The sequence below is a fragment of the Protopterus annectens genome, chromosome 2.part2, assembly GCF_019279795.1.
Source record: "Protopterus annectens isolate FY-2018-M chromosome 2.part2, PAN1.0, whole genome shotgun sequence".
Classification (NCBI taxonomy): domain Eukaryota; kingdom Metazoa; phylum Chordata; order Ceratodontiformes; family Protopteridae; genus Protopterus; species Protopterus annectens.
In genome coordinates this window covers 327,195,284-327,210,283 of record NC_056730.1, presented here as the reverse complement: position 1 = coordinate 327,210,283, position 15,000 = coordinate 327,195,284, and positions in this window count along the sequence as shown.

Below are 15,000 nucleotides of genomic sequence, written 5' to 3'. Positions count from 1 at the left end.
TATGGGAATCAAGACTTTGTCCAGCTCTTTTATTGGGTTTGGTTACTTTTAAGACCTGTTTGCTGGATGATCTAAGAGTTTGAGATGGAGTATAAGTATGTAGGATAGAGTGGAGTACTGGGTAGCCTCTAGGTTTCAAAATTAGTTTGTAGGCTAGAGTCAATTGGGTGTAACTGAGGTAGTGGGAAAATTCAAGCCAGTTCAGTTCAGAGATTGCTTGGCAATGGTGTGAATGGTTAAGCTTGTTTGAGACAAATTTGGCTATTTTGCAATAGCAGGATTGGAGTTTGTTGCTAAGAGAGGAGTGAAGGTTAGTAAAAATGGCACTTCCATATAGAAGAGGAGGGATGAGTAAGGTACTGGCCAGTTTAGTTCTGGTGTACTTGTGTAGGTAGATTTTATGACGGTAAACTTTGCCTAATTTAAAGTGAGTTTTCTTTATTGTATTTAGGATATTTGGCTCAAAGGTGAGTTTATCGTCGATTGTGATTCCCAGTAATTTTGCTGTCTTCACTATTTCAGTTTCTGTATTATCTAGTGAATGGATTTTGAAGTTGATATCCACTGCTTTTGTTGAGAAAAGTAAGAGTTTGTTTTTTGGGAGGTTTAACAACAGTTGTGCATTATTTAGCCAGGTTTCTATTGTTGTGAATGCATTTTGTGTGGCTGTAAGGAGACCTGGGAAATTATTGGAAGTTGTTACGATGGTAGAATCACCTGCATTTTGGATGAGTTTACTTTGTTGGGAGGCTTTGTGGAGATCATTGATAGATATGTTAAAGAGTAAGAGCCCTAGGATGCATCCTTGTGGGACTCCTATGTTGTTTGCCTGATACTCTGGTAGTTCATTTTGCCATTTGACTGATTGTTCCCTATTGTTTAGGCAAGAAAAAAATGTAAGAGAATTGGGGTTGCAACCTAGCTTTGCTAGCTGGTTTAGCAATTTGGCATGTGACACTGTATCGAAAACCTTTGATAGATCCAGTAGGATTACTAAAGTTGGGAGGCTGGTATCAATAGCTTTGTTTACAGTAACAGTGAAAGAAAGAAGGGCTGTAGTAGTGTTGTGAGCAGGACAGAAACCATGTTGAGTGGGGGCAAGAAGTTTGTTTTCAGAGAGGTATTTAAGTAGCTGAATCTGTACACATTTTTCTAAGATTGTTGACAATGGAGAGAGTATATAAATAGGATAATAGTTAGAGAGGGCATGGGAATTTCCACCTTTATGTAATGGAGTTATAATAGATATTTTCCACAGCTGGGGGACATAATCTTCTGAGACTGAGTGGTTTATAAGAGTGCTAACTGGCTATGCGATTGCTTTTGCTGCAAGTTGTAAATACTCAGGGGGTAGATTATCAGAGGAAAGAGAGCAGGGTTTTAGTTTGGTTAGGTGTTTGAGTATAAGGGAGGTTGGTACAGGTTGAATTGTAAAGGAAGAGGTTCATAGGTTAATAGGTTCATAGGTTTATACTAGGCTATCTGCCCCAAGGCATTTATAAGCCTAGCCTGAATTTTTTTATATGAAAAAATACTGTACCCATTAGTTTGTTGTGCCTCTGTCCAGCAGTGACACAGAGATGATTCCCGGGGTAAACCTACGATCTCCCATCCACAGGTCAAGATTTCTCTTGAACAGAGCCAGCGAGGTGCTCTGCCTCACATGGACCGGGACTCTATTCCACAGCATAGGGAGTCTCTGAGTGATAAATCTATCACTCCACACGTCCTATTTATATCCGTAAAGTTTAAGTCGCTTGCTCTAGTGGTTTTGGTGGATTTGGATTTTTGAGGTGGAGCATGTCCATTAATTCGGTTGGACATGGCCTTGTATGTCAGGCACATGTCACCTCTGAGCAGATGGTATGCGACTGAATAGAGCTGGAGTTTCTTCAATCTGGCAGCATATGACAGATTTTGGAGTCCCTTTATCCTTTTGGTGAGAAACTTTTGGGGTCTCTCCAATTGCTGCAGATGTCGGGCGAGATACATCCCGAATGGGGCATTGTACTCGATCATTGGTCTGATAAGTGAAGAGTACAGGGAACAATGACCTCACTAGATCTGGATGTGAATCCCTTCATGATCAGGTGGGCAATGTAGAAGGTCTTTCTAACCACTTTAGCAACGTGAGTGTCAAAGAAAGGCCACTGTCAACCTGGGTCCCCAGGTCCCTGATAACCTCTTCTGTGCTTAGTGGATTGCCACCTATATGGTAGCTTGGGGTTACCTTGTTTTTCGGTATGACTATACATTTTTGGCATTTAACTTCAGGCCATGGCTCTGGCACCAGCTATCTGTTTCCGTGAGTCCCTTCTGAAGGATATCCGTGTCCGATGCACTTTCCACTATGCGCCCAGTTTGCAGTCGCCTGCAAACTTTGTCAGCCAAAGACCTCCCATGTTGGCCTGTACTTGAAGTAGATGCCGAACAATAGGGGCCAAGGACCGAGCCCTGTGGGACACCACTTGTGACCGGCTTGGAGTCTGACATAGCGCCAGCAACTCTAACCCTGTGGGTTCTGTCCTTAAGCCAGTTTGCAACCCATCTTGTGACATATGGGTTTACATTTAAGCTGGTAAGTTTTACAATACCCGAGTGGGGTATTGTGTCAAAAGCCTTTGCAAGGTCAAGGTAGGCTGTATGGACTGCCTTTCCTCATCAATGGCCTTGGTGACTGTTTCAAGAAGTCGACCAAGTTCAAAAGGCATGATCTTCCGGGTCCAATGTCTGCAAGTCCCCTATATCTTTGTTTATGAGCTCCATTATGATCCTCCATAGCTTTGCAGACTAGACTTGTTAAGCTAATGACCAGGGTCCGTAGAGGCACCACCTTTGGAGTGGGACCACAGTTGCCGTCACGCCACTCCTTGGGCCGTATCCTGTGGTAAGGCTGAGATTAAACAGCTGCCTTATGCGGGTTTAATTCCTCATTTAGCTCGTGTAGCACACAGCCGGGGACACCATCCGGTCCCATTGATGCTGTGTTTTTAGCTTTAGAGAGCTTTCACCTGCGCATTTGAGATGTCCGGGAGGCTACACGCTGGGATAGTTATCTCTCCTTTAGGGGAGAGGGGTGAAGTTTGCACTGAACCTGTCTGCCAGTATGTTGGCAATGTCTGTGGGTTCAGTGATTTTTGTATCATTTTGGACTAATTCTGAGCATATCTGGGAGTTTCCACCCAGGTTCCTAACATAGCTGAAAAAGGCCTTATGATTGTCCTTTGAATCCATGGCAATTTTTCTCTCAAAATTGGCCTTAGTTGATTTTATGAGTGCTCGTATTTTTTACTAATAATGATCAGGGTGACTTTTATGGATTTTGTTCTATCATGTAATAGCTTTCTCCTCTTATTGTAAAGTTTGTTAATGGCTGGGGTCCACCAGACTGGTGGAAAGAGTCTTGGTTTTATTTGGGATTGCCTGATCCATGCAGTCCTGGAGGTGTTCATAGAAGGCATTTGTAAGGGCTTCCACAGCTTGGGTTGTGGTTTCCACTGTCTCAGGGGCCTTGAAGGATACCACACCAGTCTTGAGTAGTGTGAAGTTTGCTTAGAGAAGTTCTTCACTGTGGTCTTTTTGTTTTGGGGGGGGGGATGTGGATTTCCAGTGAGATTAGTTTATGATCAGATCTCACCAATGAGGGATAGCATTTTGTCCCCATGTTTGTGATAATGAGATCTAGTATATTTTCTCCTCTCGTGGGAACAGTGACTAGCTGTTCCATGGCATTTGAATTTATGAACGAAAGTTATGAGTATTGCTATAAGTACTAGAAGAAAGAAAGGTGGTACTGTCAAATATAGAACTATTTGTATCATTGGAGTTTGGGTGTGTGTTAGATGTACAGTGTTTGATTACTTTTTGAATGGTATGGATGAAGTGGGTGTTATGGGCAGTTTGTTGTGGTTTATTGTTAGGCGAGGGAGATGGGTTTTGTGAGGTGCTGGGATTAAGAAGAGAAGAGACAGATTTCCAGAACTTTTTTGGATTGTTATTTAAGGAGGTTAGCTTGGAGGAAAAGTATTCTTTTGTCCTGCATGACTAATTTCTTGCCTTTATTCATACGTTGATTGTAGTTAATCTCATTGTGTTGTGTCCTATTTTTTGTCATTGCTTCCATGTTCAGTCTCTGTCAAGGAGATGTTGTTTAGTTTGTTTAGTTAACCAAGGGGTATGGTTAAGTTTAGTTTGTTTATAGGTTCATGGGTTCATAGGTAGGTACTAGACTATCGGCCCAAGGGCCTAAGTAAGCCTAGCCAACAAGATTCCCTGGCTTACGCCACCCAAGAAAGTTATTTCCTTGTGCCCCTGTCGAGCAGAGCCACAGAAGTGATCCCAGGGGTGTATTTCCTATTTCCCATCCACTTATCAAGATTTTTCTTGAAAAGTGCTAATGAGGAACTTTGCTTGACTTAGATGGGTAGCTTGTTCCAGAGTATGGGAAGTCTCTGGGACAGGAATCTATCCCTCCAGCATGTCCTGTTTATTATGGTGACAAGTTTAGATCCCTAGAGCGTGTAGCTCGGAGGGATTGGGATTTCTTTAGGTATAGCATGTCCAACATCTCTGAGTCTGACATAGCTTTATATGTTAGGCAGAGATCACCTCGGAGTAGGCAATATGCTACAGAGTAAAGCTGGAGTTTTTTGAGACTGTCAGTGTAGGGCATCTGTTTAAGGCCAGTAATCCTCTTTGTGAGATACTTCTGTGGCCTTTCTAGCTGCCGCAGATGTCTTGTGAGGTACATTCCAAAAGGGGCGTTGTACTCTATAATGGCTCTAATGAGTGTTGAGTAGAGGGGAACAATGACCTCTTTTTTCCTGGATGAGAACCCTTTTGTGATGAGGTGTGCCACATAGAAGGATTTCCTGACTACTGTGGGCAATGTGATTATCAAAGGAGAGACTACTGTCCACCTGGGTCCCAAGGTCTCTTATCACACATTTGGCATTAAGTAGACTGCTGCCTATGTGGTGGTTCATGGGTAAAGAGTTTTTACCAAAGGGGATGACAATGCACTTTTTGGCACTGAGCTTGAGGCCATGGCTCTGACACCAGGCATCTGTCTCAGTGAGGTCCTTCTGTAGGTTGTCCACATCATTTGGGGACTTGACTATGATTTCTAGTTTGCAGACATCTGTGAACTTCATTAGCCAAAGGCCTTCTGTGTTAGCCTGTACTTCAGAGAAGTAGATACCAAACAGGAGAGGTTCCAGGACTGAACCCTGTGGTACTCCACTTGTCACTGGTTTGAAGTCAGATTTGGAGTCTGCAACGTTTACAGTGTGAGTTTTATCAGTGAGCCAGTTGGCAACCCATCTTGTGATGTAGGGATTTATACCTAGTTTAGTGAGTTTAGCTATAATTCCAGAATGGGGAATGGTGTCGAAAGCCTTGGCGAGGTCAAGATAGGCTGTGTGAACCACCTTACCCTCATTTGCGGCTTTGGCGACTGCCTCAAAGAAGTCGATCAGGTTCAGAAGACATGATCTGCCTTTCACAAACCCGAACTGGGTGGGGTCCAGAGTTTGGAGGTTATCAATGTCTTTGTTTCTGAGTTCCATGATCATACATTCCATGGCCTTACAGACCAGGCTCATCAGGCTAATAGGGTGATAGTTCCTGGGATCAGGGGTAGCTCCCCCTTTGTGGAGTGGGATAACCGTTGCTGTGCACCATTCAGTGCACCATTCAGTGGGCACAAAGCCTGACATGAGGCTATGATTGAACATGGTGCTTAGGTGGGGAGCCAGTTCGTTCTGAAGTTCGTGTAAAATGCAGCCTGGGATGTTGTCCGGTCCCATGGATGCTGTGTTTTTGGCTTTAGAGAGTGCAGCTTTTACCTGCATAGTTGTGATTACAGGGACTCTGCATTCTTTCTGTATAGATATGAGCTGTTTAGGGGGTGAGAGGGAGGTAAAGTTAGCACTGAACCTATCTGCTAGGATGTTGTCAATATCAGTTGGTTCTGTAATTTTCGTGCCATTGTGCTGTAATTCAGAGCAGATCTGGGTGTTGCCATTGAGATTCTTGACATAGCTATAGAATGTTTTGTAGCTGTCCCTAGAATCAGTGGTGACTTTGTTTTCATAGCTAGCTTTGGAGGATCTTATAAGGGATCTTACCTTCTTACTGAGGCTGACCAGGGAGCTCCCCCACTCATGGGATTTTACTCTCTTTCACAACAGTTTCTTCCTTCTGTTTGTTTATGGCAGGGGACCACCAGATTGGCTTCCTTTTTTTGGAGGATAGCATCTTGGTTCTGTTTTGGGATATCATGATCCATGCACTCGTGTAAGTGCTTATAGAGTGCATTTGTGTAGGATTCTGCAGTCGTAACTGTATTGTCCATCTGCATGGGTGTCATGAAGTTCGCCACTTCTGTCTTAAGAAGCATGAAGTTGGCTTTGGAGAAATTTTTTACCATGGTTCCCTTAATGGGAGTCGGGGCAGGATGTGGATATCTAGGGTGATTAGCTTATGTTTGGATCTGGCCAATAAGGAGTTGACTTCAGGTGTGGAACACCGGTCACTTATGCTGGTAATGACTAGGTCTAGGATATTATTGCCCCTGGTGGATAAATTGATCCAGGACATTGGAATTTATGAATTCCAGGAAGAGTTGAGTGAAGGAGTTGGTACATGAGTAGTTTTCCCAGTTAATGGTGGAGTAGTTGAAATCGTGCATTATTAGGGTATTTGGTTGAACCCTAATAATATTTTCCAGTATATTAAGAAAAGAGGAGTGGGAATCCTGGGGCATGGTGGGGGATCTGTAGCAAGCTACAATTTGGATTGCAGTTTGGCCCAGAGTTAGTGGCGTTTGGATAACCTCTGATGCATTATGCTGAGCAACTAGCCTGGAGGTGTGGATATCCTTAATGAATATGGATACACCTCTGCCTTTGGTGTTCCGGTCCAGGTTAGGTGGCCAAAAAGTGTGGTATGGGTTATCGCCTGGTAATGCAGGGGTGCTTTCTGGAGCCTTTAACCAAGTCTCAGTCACTGCACAGATATCAATGTTCTCCATTTTAAGGAGTGCCTCGAAGGAGTGCATTTTGAGATTTAGACTTCTAGCATTGAGTAGCATTACCCTAAGTTTTTACTTGCCTGTTCCTGTTACAGTGGTGAATTTGTTATTTGAACCTTGCCTAAAAAAGGCACTATAGGGGTGGCAAGAGCCTTAGCCAGTATCTGGAATCCCAGGGGTGACAGGTGCAGGCCTTCTCTGGCAAAGCATTGTGGTCTGTCGACCATGTCATCCCAGGCAGACAGATACTGGATCCCCTTAGAAGGAAACAAAAAGCTTAGCCAATTGTTGAAGTCAATCATTTTGTCTTTCTACTGCAATATCATTCTGGGCAAAGACAGGATGCTACTCAGGGCTAGGGTCATACTTGCCTGGGCTACAAGATCGGAGAGCTCTTCCATGTCCCTTTTCATGTAGTCCAGGGAGGTACATCTCAGGTTATTCACACCAACATGGACAGTGACAGAGTCATATTTGTACTTGTTGTGGAGCGACCTGAGTGCATGGGTTATGTGGCGGATCCTGGCACCTGATAGGCAGCTGACAGTAACATTCTCCTTGTTTAGTCTGGTGAGTGGGACATCAGTGTGCCTGACTATAGAGTCACCTATGACTAGTGTGTTGGGTACATTGTTTTGCCTTATGGGCTGTGGTTGAGTGACACACTGAGTCTGTGGACTGTGTGTCTTTTGGGTTGTGTTGGGGGGGTGGATGGTGCTTGCATTTCTGCTTTGGAGGTGTCTGTTGCTTGAGCAGATTATTACTGAGAGTATCCGCAAATGTTTTTGTGTTTCTATGTGTGGATTTTGGTGGTGTTCCTTTAGTGGGACTATGTGATGAGTGTGGTGTGGTGCAAGTTTTTACCTTCTCCTCTTGACTGTCAAGTTCGGTCTTGGATGGAGAGAGCTTTACCTCCAGTTTGACTAGATAAGTGCATCTCACAGGTTGTAGTGTTGGGTGGTAGGAGAAGAGGGTTGTCTGTGTACATGAGGCAATTGCTACATTGCCCCAAGATGCCCAGATTCATCAGATAGACAGGAGAGAACACTGGGAGCTGACCCTTGGACATGCCTGAATAAAAAACTATTTTCCTCTAGACAAGTGAGGAAAGTGAGTAAAAGAGCTGTTTTTCTCTGAGCAAGTGAGGAAAGTAAGTACAAAAACTGTTTTCCTCTAGGTAATGAGGAAGGTTGAGTGCTGTAGTAATTTGTAGCTTATTTAATGCTTACAACAAGTTCTGAACAAGTGCTGAGAACAAATAAGCAAATTCAAGTGCCAAAACTAAGAATCTGTATCTGAACGAGACTAGTTACAGGAAAGAAACACGTGCAAATGCAGGCTTTTAAATCAGAAAGTTGGAAGAGATGGAAAAATTGCCAAAACTGCCAATAACTCCAATTTCTGGGGCAGAAACCGCTCTTTATGTGGTAGATAGGTTACCTGGTTCTTACCACTCCCACTGATAAGCTAGCAGGCTTCCCTCCAACACAGAAAGGCTTTGGGGCCTCAGGATCTTACAAACAGTCCTGGATACAGCAAATCTGTATCTGGGCTAGACTAGTTACAGGAAGGGGGGGAGGAAGTGCAAATGTGGCCTTTTAAATCAGGAAGTTGAGAGAGAATGAAAAACTGTCCAAAAGGCCAGTAACAATTTCTGGGCCAGAAACCACTCCTTATGTGGTAGATAGGTTGCCTAGTGCTTACCACTCCCACTGATAAGCTAGCAGGCTTCCCCCAAACACAGACAGGCGCGGGGGACTCTGAAGTTTACAAACAGTCCTGGATATAGCAAATCTGTATCTGGACTAGACTAGTTACAGGAAAGGCAGGAAACAAGCGTATTTTTTTTTTTGTTACAGTTAAGCAGAACACAGGGAGATTCTAGCAAAGTTTTTTTTTTTGTAAAAGAAAGGGAGAGAGGAGAAGCAAAAGATAATTCAAGGTTAAGAAACTGAGTGTGTTGGCCTTCTCAAATGGTCTCTCTGTATTAGATAGAATGAGCTAATGATATTAGACTGGGAGGAGTGTCCCAGATCAAATTTACAGTACAGGCAGGCAACTGTAAAAACACCAAGTATAACAGCAAGACACCAACAGGGAGGGTAGGGGACAATACTAAAGCTACTAGCCTACACTCTTTTAGACAGTAAACAATACAGAAACATTTATCACAGCAGAAGAACAGCAGTGAGTCACAAAATGAAAGTTTTAAACAGATAAAGGAGCAAGGAGACTCTACAGAATGCTTTTAACTGCAAACAAATCAGTTATATGATACACTCCTTAGCAGGAAATCAGAACAAACAAATGGGTGCTTAACAAGTACAGAAAATATCAGGCCCTGTAAGGCAGACAATTTTAGTTTAGCCGCGCAGATTAGTTAATAGCAATAAAATACAGTAAAATATATGCAGCATGCAATAAAAAGTGCTATGCTAGAAGCAATAACTAGTAAAAATAAGCAAAAAAAAAAAAAAAAAAAAAAACAGGATACTTATTGTTATATATCTGAGATCAGAATTTTAGTCAATGCCCCTCCTTCACTGGGCTCAATGTGTATAAGCAGAAATCCTCTCAAATTTAGGGCTTAAATACCAGAAGATACAACCTTAAACAACTTTTTTGAAAAAAGCTCAAAAGAACCAATGAGTGCTTACTCCAAGCCCTAGACCACCCAACCCCCTCCAGCACCCAATCAACACAATCCTGCCATGAAGGTAAAGAAAGGCTTTGGCTAATTCAAGATGGCCTGGTCATGTGCTGAGAACAACCACTGCAAAAATAAACATGCCCAGAGACAGCAAATCTGAACTGGGACAATACTAAAGCTACTAGCCTACACTCGTTTAGATAGTAAACACTACAAAAATGTTTATCACAGCAGAAGAACATCAGTGAGCCACAAAATGAAAGTTTTAAACAGATAAAGGAGCAAGGAGACTCTACAGAATGCTTTTAACTACAAACAAATCAGTTATATGATATACTCCTTGGCAGGAAATCAGAACAAACAAATAGGTGCTTAACAAGTAGAGAAAATATCAGGCCCTGTAAGGCAGACAATTTTAGTTTAACCATGCAGATTAGTTAATAGCAATAAAATACATAAAAATATGCAGCAGGCAATAAAAAATTGTTGTTTGTCTTTCGGCTTTTCCCGGTTAGGGGTCACCACAGCGGAACTCCGGCTCGCTAATGATTGGCAGTTGGTTTTTATGGTGTCGAGTTGCCAGCCTGATGCCCAACCTTCAATGAAGGCATGCCCATTCAACGCATGTTTTTCAAACACCCACTCAACCGCGGGGAGGACATGCAGACTCCACACAGAAGACACTCCCAACCCAAGCCAAGAATTGAACGGGAGAACCTCTTGTTGTGAGGCAACAATGCTACTGCTGCACCACCGTGCAATAAAAAGAGCTATATATAAATTGCTAGAAGCAATAACTAGTAAAAGTAAGCAAAAAAATAGGATACTTATTGTTATATATCTCAGATCAGAGTTGTAGTCAATGCCCCTCCTCCACTCGGCTCAGTGTGTATAGTTTGATTCAAATAGGGGCTAGGCTATTAAGGGTTTCTAGAAAGAGTTTGTTAAAGTAGTTTATGACATCATCTAGGGGAAGGGTAGTTAGTGGAACCCAGTTTTGTGCCTTCAATATGTTTATAAAAAGTGGTTTGGTCAAAGTGGGTGAGATTCCTAAATGTTTTGTTTGAGTGTGTTTTAGCTATTTGAGCATGAGTTCTATGGGTATAAGCTGGTAGGTGGTCACTTAGTGTGTTAGGTAGGGTGCATGCGTTTGAGTAGTTGTGTGGGTGGGACACTAGTATCCAGCCTAAGGTGAATTCTTTAGGTGTGGATAGACCATGGGTAGGAGTTGTGATAAGCTGTGTGAAGCTATATAGATTTATACTGTTGAGAATGGGAAGCTAGGTTTTGCCAAATGATGTTGGTTTCCCCTAGGATAATGGATTCTTGTGATATATTGTGATTTATCCAGGATAGGAAATCTTAAAGAATGAGTATGTTGTGGCCTGGGGGAATGTAAAGTACAGCTATGGATAGATGTTTATTGTTGTTCAGTTGAAGGGATGTAAGTAGAATTTCAAGGTTGCCAAAAGAAGGGATTGCTTTGGGGTCAGTTGTAATAGTTAGGGTATTTTGATAGACTAATGCTCTACCCCTGCCCTTTTTGTAAAGTCTACCTGAGCGAATAATATTATAACCTTGTGGAAGAATTGCAGTGTCAGCTATGTGAGGTTTTAGCCATGTCTCAGTTACTGCTATGATATCTGGGATGTGAGTGGATAGCCAGGCCTGAAATTCTGTGATTTTATTACAAATACTGCATGTGTTTACTGTTATTAGATGACAATGTTGATTTTTAGGAGCAAGGGAGGGTATAGGGGGGTTATTTGGACCAGGATTGGGATGAATATCTCTGCATTGTGTTACAGTAAGGAGAAAGAGAATAATAGTGTATGGTTGATTGTTTTTGAAAGGGGTTTAGGCAGATGATGAAAGAGTAATTTGTGTTTGGTGCTGGAGGGGGATAGTTTTAATTTGGCTGTATTTAGAGTGCAGCATGTAAATAAAGAGGGTGAGATGGAAGCATTTGCACTTCCCAGTGGTGGCTGGTGACTTCAAATCAAAGGGGAGTTGCAGGAGACAGCTAAATGGGTGGGGTCAATGGGAATGGGTGTGGCCAACTAGAAAGGGGCGGAGCTATGCTCAAAAACCACAAAAACTAACTAAATACACTGCCCTGGGTGCCAAACCGTCATTATGAGAGTCCAATCAAGACAAAATGAAGTGCAGAAGAATAAAATATTTCAATGCATTGGCTGCATGACAGCTTACTTAATATCTAGATGGAAACAAAAAGGTTGTGAGGCATGAAAAAATAAATTACTTTTTAAATACATTAATGGAATGCCAGTCAAAATCAAGTATAAGAAAAACAAGCAGCACTCAACTCAAACCACTTCTTGCACTGCAGTTCTAATTATAATTTATATTCAGCTTTATTAAAGTACCAAGTAACATGCTGAAAGTAGAAATCTCTGATGCCCCCACTTGTAAAAATGTTTCTTATCCAAAAAAAGACCTGCTGCCTGACAACTATCTATTTGTTTCATGGGGAAAACATGATCAAAGTAAAAAATGAAAAGCAAACAAGAAATAAGCTCAAGATACATTGCTTAAAAGGATTATTGTACAGGTTATGGACCACACAATTGGCATTCTGTTTAGTTTACGGGTAAAGCCTGCAGAGATGACTGGAAGTCTCCAAGTGTAATGAGCTTCTTAAAATAATGTAATCCTGTCCTTTATTACAAATATTATCATATGCATTTCAATACCCGAGGCCTATACATTATTTAATTAAGTACTCTCTACATGGCAACAACAGAAAGGCTTTCAATGTTGGCAATTCTTTAACAGTATGCTTATTAAAGCTTACTTGCATCTTACGATCTCAGCCAAGCTTACCTGATGATGGTCATTAAAGTATTGCTACTTAAACACAGAGCAACAGGCACTTTGAGTAATAAGCATAAATCAACAGTACAAAAAATATGACAGAAACCAGACCACTCTGCAAAAATCAAGGACAGATGAAAAGCCACTCTAGTACTTGTGTCTACCTTGGATGGGGGGGATACTCTGCACATTTACACTGCATAACTACTCCTTGCCTTGCTTCGACACATCCAGAGTCACTACATGGGGGAGTGGGGTGCAACAAGTATGTCACAATTTGAAATGTCTCTGGCTGACTGTGATGGCCCTGACACATTGGTCATAACTCTCAACCTCAGAGCAAGAAATCTGGACAAAGCCATACAAAGAAGTGAGACAAAGGCCCAAAAATAAGGACAATTTTTAAAATATTGCTCTTATAAACTTAGAAAGATAATAGAATAGGTCTTGCATTAGTATGAATTTTCTGAATGGTATGAAATATGAAACTGAAATGTCTGTCATTATTTTCTAACTTCAATCTTTAATGATTTGTCACTAATTTGCCAAAAAAACACAATTTTATGAGAAATGAACCAAAAATGTGATGTAAAAATATAAAATAGCCACACAATAGAGCTGGGAACCTGTCAAAGAAGGGTCACTTTAATATTAGTACTGTTAACTTGAGTAGCTGACAAAATAAAAGAATCTACATGCATTTCTGAAATAAAAGTAATCTATAACTCTGATTATTACAGTTATTTCTTAATTATAAACCCTCCATGTTTTCCTCCAAAAGTGCTATTTTGCACAGGGATTATTAGGAGAAGAGCAACATTTTGAGCCAAAATCAGGGACAGTTGAGAGGTTTGGCTATGCCTAATTCTATAAAGCAATTTATTTGCATGTACCTCTCAACCTGTTAATGCAATAAATCTGGACAAGGCCAAATATATTGTGGTAACATATAAACAGTACTAAAAATTGCTCTTGTATAAACTGAGACAGTTGATAGAACAGCAGGTCTTACTTTAGCATGCATGTTTCTGAAGGTTATGAAGTCTGAAACTCAGTGTGTCATTATTTAGTGACTTAATTCCTAAATGATTTTGCCAGAAAACCACAAATTTTATGAGGAACAAACCACAAATAAGAAGCAAAAATCTATTCATTCTTTGAAAATCTGGACAGTTGGGTGGTATAGTTCAGCTGGGGCTGTCTTTAAGTTTGCCGCCCTTCCCCCTCACAAAATCATGGAGCCTCCCCCTGCAGCCATTCTAATGACCCATTAATTGGCTATTTCACTCCATTTACCATAAACACTAATGTGCATACTGATTTACTTCTATGATGATTTGGACTTCATTTGAAAGTTTTATTTTTCATTTTACAGCACAAACACTAAGACATCTGCTAAACAAACTTAGCATTAAAACTACTCTGCCCTTGAAACTCACATTCATTGAAACAGCATTTTACCAGTGGCAGATAAACATTAATTCTGGGCTGTTTTCAAATCATAGGCCCCTTGCATATGAAACATACATGTGCTCTTTGATACACCTTCCTATTGTTTTGAACATTTTCCAGTAAACAATGAAACAAAATGCATGCACCAATAATGACAAAACTGCCCAGTTCAGAACATTTCCATCATAAGTCTACTCAAACTTCTACAGTCCACCATTATCACTAAATATGCACAATTCTACAGTCCACCATTATCAGTAAATATGCACAATTCTACAGTCCACCATTGTCAGTAAATATGCACAATCTCTGAAGTAAAAAAGTAATCTAAATAATTCCACATTAAATAAATCTATAACTAATGAAGAGGTTGCTGCTAGCAAACACCTTTATATTTCATGGTTTCATCGAAAAATAAAGTGTCTGATGCCCCTGAGGAATAAATTGCCTATATTACATTAAAAATGATAAGCTAGTAATATTGCAATAGGATATGGATGGCAAACTGATAACAGGCTCATAGTTAGTATCTTAACTTTTTCAGTACGGCAGCATTCACTGTAGAACCAACAACCTTCTGCATCAAAAGCAAGTACACAACATGTTGTGCTATTAACAAGGCAAGCTGACTTAGCATAAGCAGCACTAAACTTCTCTTCCCCTGCAGCTCTCAGCTACTTGTAAAATCTATTCAATACTCAACTGCATCTCAACTTCGCAACACAAGAAATCTGGAAAAAGCCAAATTTATTGGGGGGGGGTCAAAAAGCCAAAAACCAGGTACACATTAAACATTGCTTGTATAATCTTGGAAAGTTGCTAGAATAAAATTCTGTGTTACCACCATACATTTTACTGCCAAGGTCCCTGTGCAAAAGAGTCAGAACAACATACCACTATGCCAAATTAGCTGCTTTGTGAAAGAAAAATGCTGTGCTACCACCATACATTTTACTACCAATGTCCCTGTGCAAAACAGTCAGAGCAGCATACCACTATGCCAAATCACCTGCTTTGTGAAAGAAAAATG